Source organism: Columba livia, chromosome 4 (genome assembly GCF_036013475.1).
Source record: "Columba livia isolate bColLiv1 breed racing homer chromosome 4, bColLiv1.pat.W.v2, whole genome shotgun sequence".
NCBI classification, from domain to species: Eukaryota; Metazoa; Chordata; class Aves; order Columbiformes; family Columbidae; genus Columba; species Columba livia.
This window is the reverse complement of record NC_088605.1, coordinates 45,403,213-45,409,862: the sequence shown is the minus strand read 5'-3', so window position 1 is coordinate 45,409,862 and position 6,650 is coordinate 45,403,213.

The following is a 6,650-nucleotide window of genomic DNA, read 5'->3' as shown; positions in this document are numbered from 1 at the left end:
TAAAAATTAGTGCTGCATGCATTTTCACATGAACTATCGCACTTTGAAACAAATGCTATTTAAAGTGGGTTGTCCCAGGAGTCTCTCTCAGTTCGCACAATGCACTTTCCCAGAAGGGGTTCAATTTCAGGTCTTGAACTTGTCCCACGCTCCCAGACCTTCTAGGCCAAAGAGTGTGGCAGAGTCATTAAACCCAAACCCTGGCTGGGAGCTGGTACTGTGATCGTTTTGAGCCATTTGAAAAAAAAAAAAAATAACGTTTGTATCTCCAAAGGGGGAATCAAGCTTGGCCTTCCTCAATTAGAAGCCGACCCCCGCCACTCCAAGGAGGGGAAGTGGTGCTCTAACCACTCCTGGGAAAGAAAACAACTGTCCTTCCCACTTTTTCCTTTCCCAAAGAAAATCCCCATGGAGAGCCATAATTACAAAAAGGGGGAAACTATAAAGAGCAAAATGAAAAGTACAAGGCATTTTGCTATCCTTATCCATTTTTGCTATAAAGCTGTCTAGAACCTGGCTTTAACAGATGCATGATTTTTTTTTTTTTTTTGTGGTGCTAAAAATCTGCCTTTTGTGGAAAGTGTCCAGTTTTGAAAGAGATAGGGGTTGAAGCTGATAGGGAATGTGAGAGACATAAGAGGTTAATCGGTGCTTTGCAAGAGAAGGCCCTTAGTTTTGGGAATTCTCTTGTTTTTTAAAAATTTTCTTGCAAACAATGCAGATGGCTGACAGCAGTCTGTTTCCTTTCAAATCAGTGATGCTGAGCTGATTTACACCTCTGGGGAAACTCACAAAGGTAGCGACAGTCTAATACTTGTAATCATCTGCTGCAGTCTCAAGAAAATTTCTTATCAAAGGTTTTCAGTCTGGCTTTAAAAATATTGTTACAATTTTTCTATGTTCAGGAATGCCATGCATCAGCCACTTTATGAGGGCTAAGATGATGGGACAGTTGAGAAATCAGAGCTCAGTTTTGGTATTATTGTTTTCAACACATAAGACAGAAGTCGTGGACTCTCAGGAAACACTTTCATTAATGTTCCGTGGGAAGAGGACAGAATTAAGCTCAGCTTTCCCAGTTTATCTCCATGATGCACGTTGCTGAGTTTCCTAAACATCCACTAAAAACAACAGAAGCTGGAGGTTTAACCACTGTCTTGGAAACTCAGTACATGGACCAGGATACAGTTTGATATCATAGGGTATCTATGCATCCAAAGATAAAATAATTGATACAGAAAAGGGCATGGTATACCTTTCTAAATACTCTTGGTGGTCAAGAATAAGTAAAGCCAGAGGAAGTAAATTGGAACATACTTTGGTTCTTACCAGTGACACTTTAGGGAGTTACTGAAAACCTATGCAGTGGCCACTATTGGTTGGGGAATGAAGTGTCAAACTGAGAAGGAAGACAGGAGGGAGGAAAGAACAGTGAGGGTGGCAGAGACAGGCAGCACAATAAGAATTTTGTTCAGAAATTCAGTATGCAATGGGGCCTTCTTCTCTTAGGCTGCAAAGATGTACAGAGATGTTAACAGAGAGAGTTTTCTCAAGCTGGAGGGACAGCAATAAAGTGGAGTATAGTGTGGATCTCAGTATGAATCGGCAGCTGTAGCACAGAAATCACTGGACCTGGCTGATGATAAGCATCACAAGATAACCAGATAACCTGCAGAAAGGTTCAGTGATGTTCACTCCAGCCACCAAGCTGTCAGTATGGTGTGCGTGTGGGGAAAGGTCCTGTATTAAAAGAGACATATGCACTATGACAGGACAGAATTGAGTGGAAGACTACTGCCAAATAATATCCAGGGTGTGGATGTTTCACTAACTTCTTATTTAAATTGTTACTATCTTTAATTAAGCTGGTATCATGGTGTCTTTCCCTAAAAAGTCCTTCCTGGTTTTATATGCACAGTGGAAGTCTTTGGGTGAGGACTGTGCTGCTTAGTGAAGGCACCCAGAAAAGCGTTGTTACCATGCACCCCTGGCAGGATTTCCATTTAATTTGTTCCATTGTTCATGTATGTTACAAGTACCTGACTGCAGAAAGAAAATAACTTAATTTTAAGCTCAGACACAGACAGGCTGCTGAAAAATCAATTTTAAGACTAGAAGGAACCTTAGTAATCTCAAAGACTCATCTTCCGCATGCAAGCAATAGGGTTGGCAGACAGTAGACCTGTGCATTTTTTGCTTCCAGTGGATATTCAAGGTTAATACAAGCACTTCAAGAAAATGAGAATCGTTAACAGACATCTTCTAGGAGATAAATGGAATGGCCACATTACCATCTCTTTAACAGCTGCTCTATATTTTTTGGCTCTCTGTTGTGGCAGACAATGACTAGCTGCAATCAGTTCATGTATTGGTACTTATGGGCTAGCAATTTAATTTTTATACAGTGCTAGAGTTTGCAATGTCTGCGTTAGCAATTTTGAAGCTAAAGTCAAGGGTCTGTTCCCAGATGGAAGGCCTCATGTATCTCCTCTGGTAATGAAAAATGGCAAAGAGACCCTGGTAACAGCCATGATAGTGAGAGTAGCAGAACTGACCCAGGGTGGTTGCCCAGCTGGGATGTTTAACTTTACTGATATAGAGGGTATAACTACTGTGCTTCAGACTCTAGGATTACATTGTTTCAGGGCAGTGCCTTTCTATGTGAAGGAATAGTTATGATCAAGCACATTTAATGCTCAGGCAATAACCTCTTCATCTTGACATGTCCCCAGAAGTTAATGTTCTCCCAAGGGAGACAATCCTCAGGGCACAGGCAGGATTGTAGAATGAAATGGGGTGACAGAACAATGGTTCAAAATCTTTCAGCAGGTTGAAAATAGTTTTCACAATACTATTTTGAACAACTCATCTAATCTCTACCTACAGAGGCTTTCTGGGCTAGTACTCAGACAAAACTTCTATTGGTATGAGAAGATAGGTGAACATATGAGAAAGGTTGTGCCTGTTCAGACTTTTGAAAGGTCACCAGTAATCAACAGTGATTTATGCTGTTTGCAAATTCCATTTGCAGGCTTTAGTTTAATCTCTTCAAATCTTTTGTATCTTCTACACTACAAGTGCTTATAAACCCGATAAAGTGGATTTTTAGAATATGGAGCTAGATAGGAGTTAAACTGGGCTCTAGAGATAAGGAATCCCTTCTTTTTTATTTTGATTTCATTGGGACTTAAAGTTCAGGAGATATATTTCAGAATCTATATATTCCAGGATTTGATTCATCCCTTGGGTTCCAATTATGCTCTGATTTACACTCCACATAATTCCACTAAATCAGTGCTCCTACTCCACTCCCTGTACCTAGCTACCAGCTAATGCTCTGCTTGTTCTTATATCACGTCTCTCCCACACGGCTGTGCAAACCCTCTTGCTAATCAGAAGGGAGATGGTGCATGTTCCTGTTGGGCTGGGAAAGGAAGCAATGAACAGAAGTCCTGACACCAACACCATACAGTGCATGGCACCATTGTTGCACATGGCTGCTGACAGCACGTAGATATGCCAAAGGGCACAACACAATTCTCACTACATAAAAGCAAGCAGGAGAGCTTGGTGTGCAGTAACTATGTTTACCAAAACCATCTCCCTTGTGGTCCGTTTCTTTTGAAAACATCCATATAAGAGATTCAGTTAAAGTGCTTTCAATTAAGGTGTTTAAAATTAAGTGGTTTTTCACCTTCCCTCAGACAAGTGACAAATAACAGCACTTTGCTGTCTGCAAGATGCCGTTTGACCTTTTACTGAAGCAGAAGGATTAGAATGGTGAACAAACCCGTTCTCCTGCTGAAGTAATTTTGCTTTTCCTTTACCGCTAAGAGGGACAGCAGAAAGTGAATGTTTTTTCTTCTGTTTCAGAGGACCCTTGATTTTTGTCCACATATTTAAATAAAAATAAAGCTGCTTGGCATCTGTGCCAGCATGTGACACTATTTCTTGCTGCAGAGTCATGAAAAATTCATGCATTATGTATTGGTTAAGAATGTCATCCTTTCCTAAGACCCAAGAGGCAATACTTCACTTAAACATTGATTCAAAATAAAAATATCACAAAGACTTGTCCTCAGCATGGTACATTACACAAGCACGTAAAATGAAGAAAGGAAGAAAGGTCACATTAAAGAGAATGCAAGATGTGTTTAATCTGGATAAACAGAAAAACTCTCCAGGGCAGGAACTGTCTACTTACATGTCGGTGTAGTGCCTGACACAGCAAAGCTCTTACCCAGTGGAGCTTTCAGACCCTGGAACAGCAACAACGCTCAGACTATGGGAGGTAAGGGAAAGACCAAGCCCAATATTTGATTTTCATTGACATAGCTGATTTCCTCTCTTCTTTGTTTGGAGTCTTTGCATTTCACTGTACTTAAAACACACGCAAACTCTAGTGCAAGTTACATTACAGACAGTATGCTATTAAGGAATACCATTTTTTGGTATTTGTTGTGTCACGCGGGCCTTTCAGTTACATATATGGAGAACTGTAAGACAGAGATAAGAAAATGGTAAAATAATTGCATATGATATTTTAATGAAAAATCCTCAGAGAGGCCCAGTTTGTAATATAATTCAAAGTGAAGAATTGCAGAATAGAAAGTTATCTGCTTGATGAAAACATCCCTGGTTTCAGCCCTGATGTGAGTTCCAGCTTATTGCCTTTTATTCTATTTTATTAACAGCATCTATACCAGAATCTGTGTATCTCTGTAAGAACAGCTAAAAAAATAATTTCTCTGTTATAACAATAATGGTCTTTAACCAGTGACTTTTGAAAAACTGAAAACAAGTCTACTGAAGAATTCATGCAGTTGTCCATGTTGCCCAGCAAAGTGCGAGTCTCACTGCACACACACCTACCCCGATACTGTCTAGGAGTGGGGTGGCTTTGATATGTGTAAGCAGTAAAGGTGGAGGAAGAATGAGCCCAAGACCAAGGCACCAAATTCTTATGTGCAACCTTAACTTCTGTTTGCCAGCAGTTTTCCTGGACCTAAGCCCCAAATTATTCTGGTACTACAGTGTTTTTCTAGTCCTGCTGGTGGAAGGGCACTGGCAAGCTTTATGAATAGACTGAAAATCACTAGACCCGCTAACATAGCTGAAAGGTAGTAGAAGTGTTTTTTGGTAGAAATCCCCTTGTTCAGGTTTTACAGTTTGTGAGACAAAGAGTCTGTCTAATTTTTCTAAGCACACTGTCTGAGTCTAGTGAGTAACCAACCTGTGAGCCTACCATCTAAGCCTTTCTCCCTTTTGCATTCCATTTTTTCTTACACACTATTCTAACCAGCAAGTCAAAACCACGCAATAGTAACCCTGCTTCTCCATTTTGACTATTGCTTCCCTCCTGCGGTTACTTAGGCTTTGGAACAGAGAAATAATAAAATGTATCATGTCTTACAGTAAATTTTCCGAAATGGCTTTCTTTCCGCTTTCCCAAAGGCAAACAATGCATATTTAAATAAGTCTTGACTATCATTTTCTGAATGTTTATACTCTGTATTTTGATGAGAGACAAGCTGTGCACTAAGTAGCAGTATTTTAACGAGGGACAAGCTGTGCACTAAGTAGCAGAGGGTTAATCTCAGAACCTTTTTATGGCTCAAGTGATCTCATCTTAAAAGTACATGAGCTATAAAAGACACTAATTAGACATTAAACAGATATGAATGCAGATGACGGTTCTCACATATAAAAAGAGTACAGAATTAGTTTGATAGCTCTTATCTTGTGCATTTGTGATATTTTCTCTGAGATTATGATAGCCCACCCAATGAGAGAGTTTATCCATATTCTAACAATTTGTTTCTCATTGTCTTGCAATTTAAAGAGTCACTTGATAAACCCTAAATTGTGCACTTACATGGTCATGTTCTCTTTTTATTGTTCTGCTAAATTTGTATTCCAAACAGTAAGTGTCTTTCAGGGCTGCCTAGTTTAGCCTCAGACAAGTGATTTTTCTACCAGGAATGGCAGCTTTACATTTAAGAGTCGGCGCTGACATTTTTTTCGTTACAAGATCAAACCTAATTTAAATCACATAGATTCCATCTGTCAGTTTATTTTTAGAATTTAGTATCTTACTATTTGTCATCCATGTTTAGTAGTTAGGAAGACCATGGAACTCTTTTCAGTATGAAGAGATAACTTACTATATATAGCTCCCACAAACACAGTGTCCTTCTTGTACTTTTCTGAAAAAAACCTCACCTCAGTCATTTGGGAATACTACTTTTCTGCATTTGATGTATAAACACTTGTCTGATTACAAAGACCTTACTTAATCTCCAGTAAAGAAAATAGACACAAATATTTCAAATAGAAACTTTGCTAAAAGCTACAAAGAAAGCTTTCCAGCTGATGGTGATGTCCTGTGTTGGTCAGGTGGGTGGTATGTCTTAATAGGCATTACACATGAAGCTTCTTGTACCATTTTTCACAAGAAGAAGACATCTTTGCCTTTTTCCTTTGTCTGGAAATGAAATTATTAAATCCATCCTGCAACCTACCTATTTTGAAATTTTTCTTTTGGGAAATGAACTAGCAAAAAAGGTACAAATTTACACTTCCTACCATTTAAACTTGGTGATGCATATAACAGCCCATCCTTTCCATCAAAACTTTTATCCCATGCTACC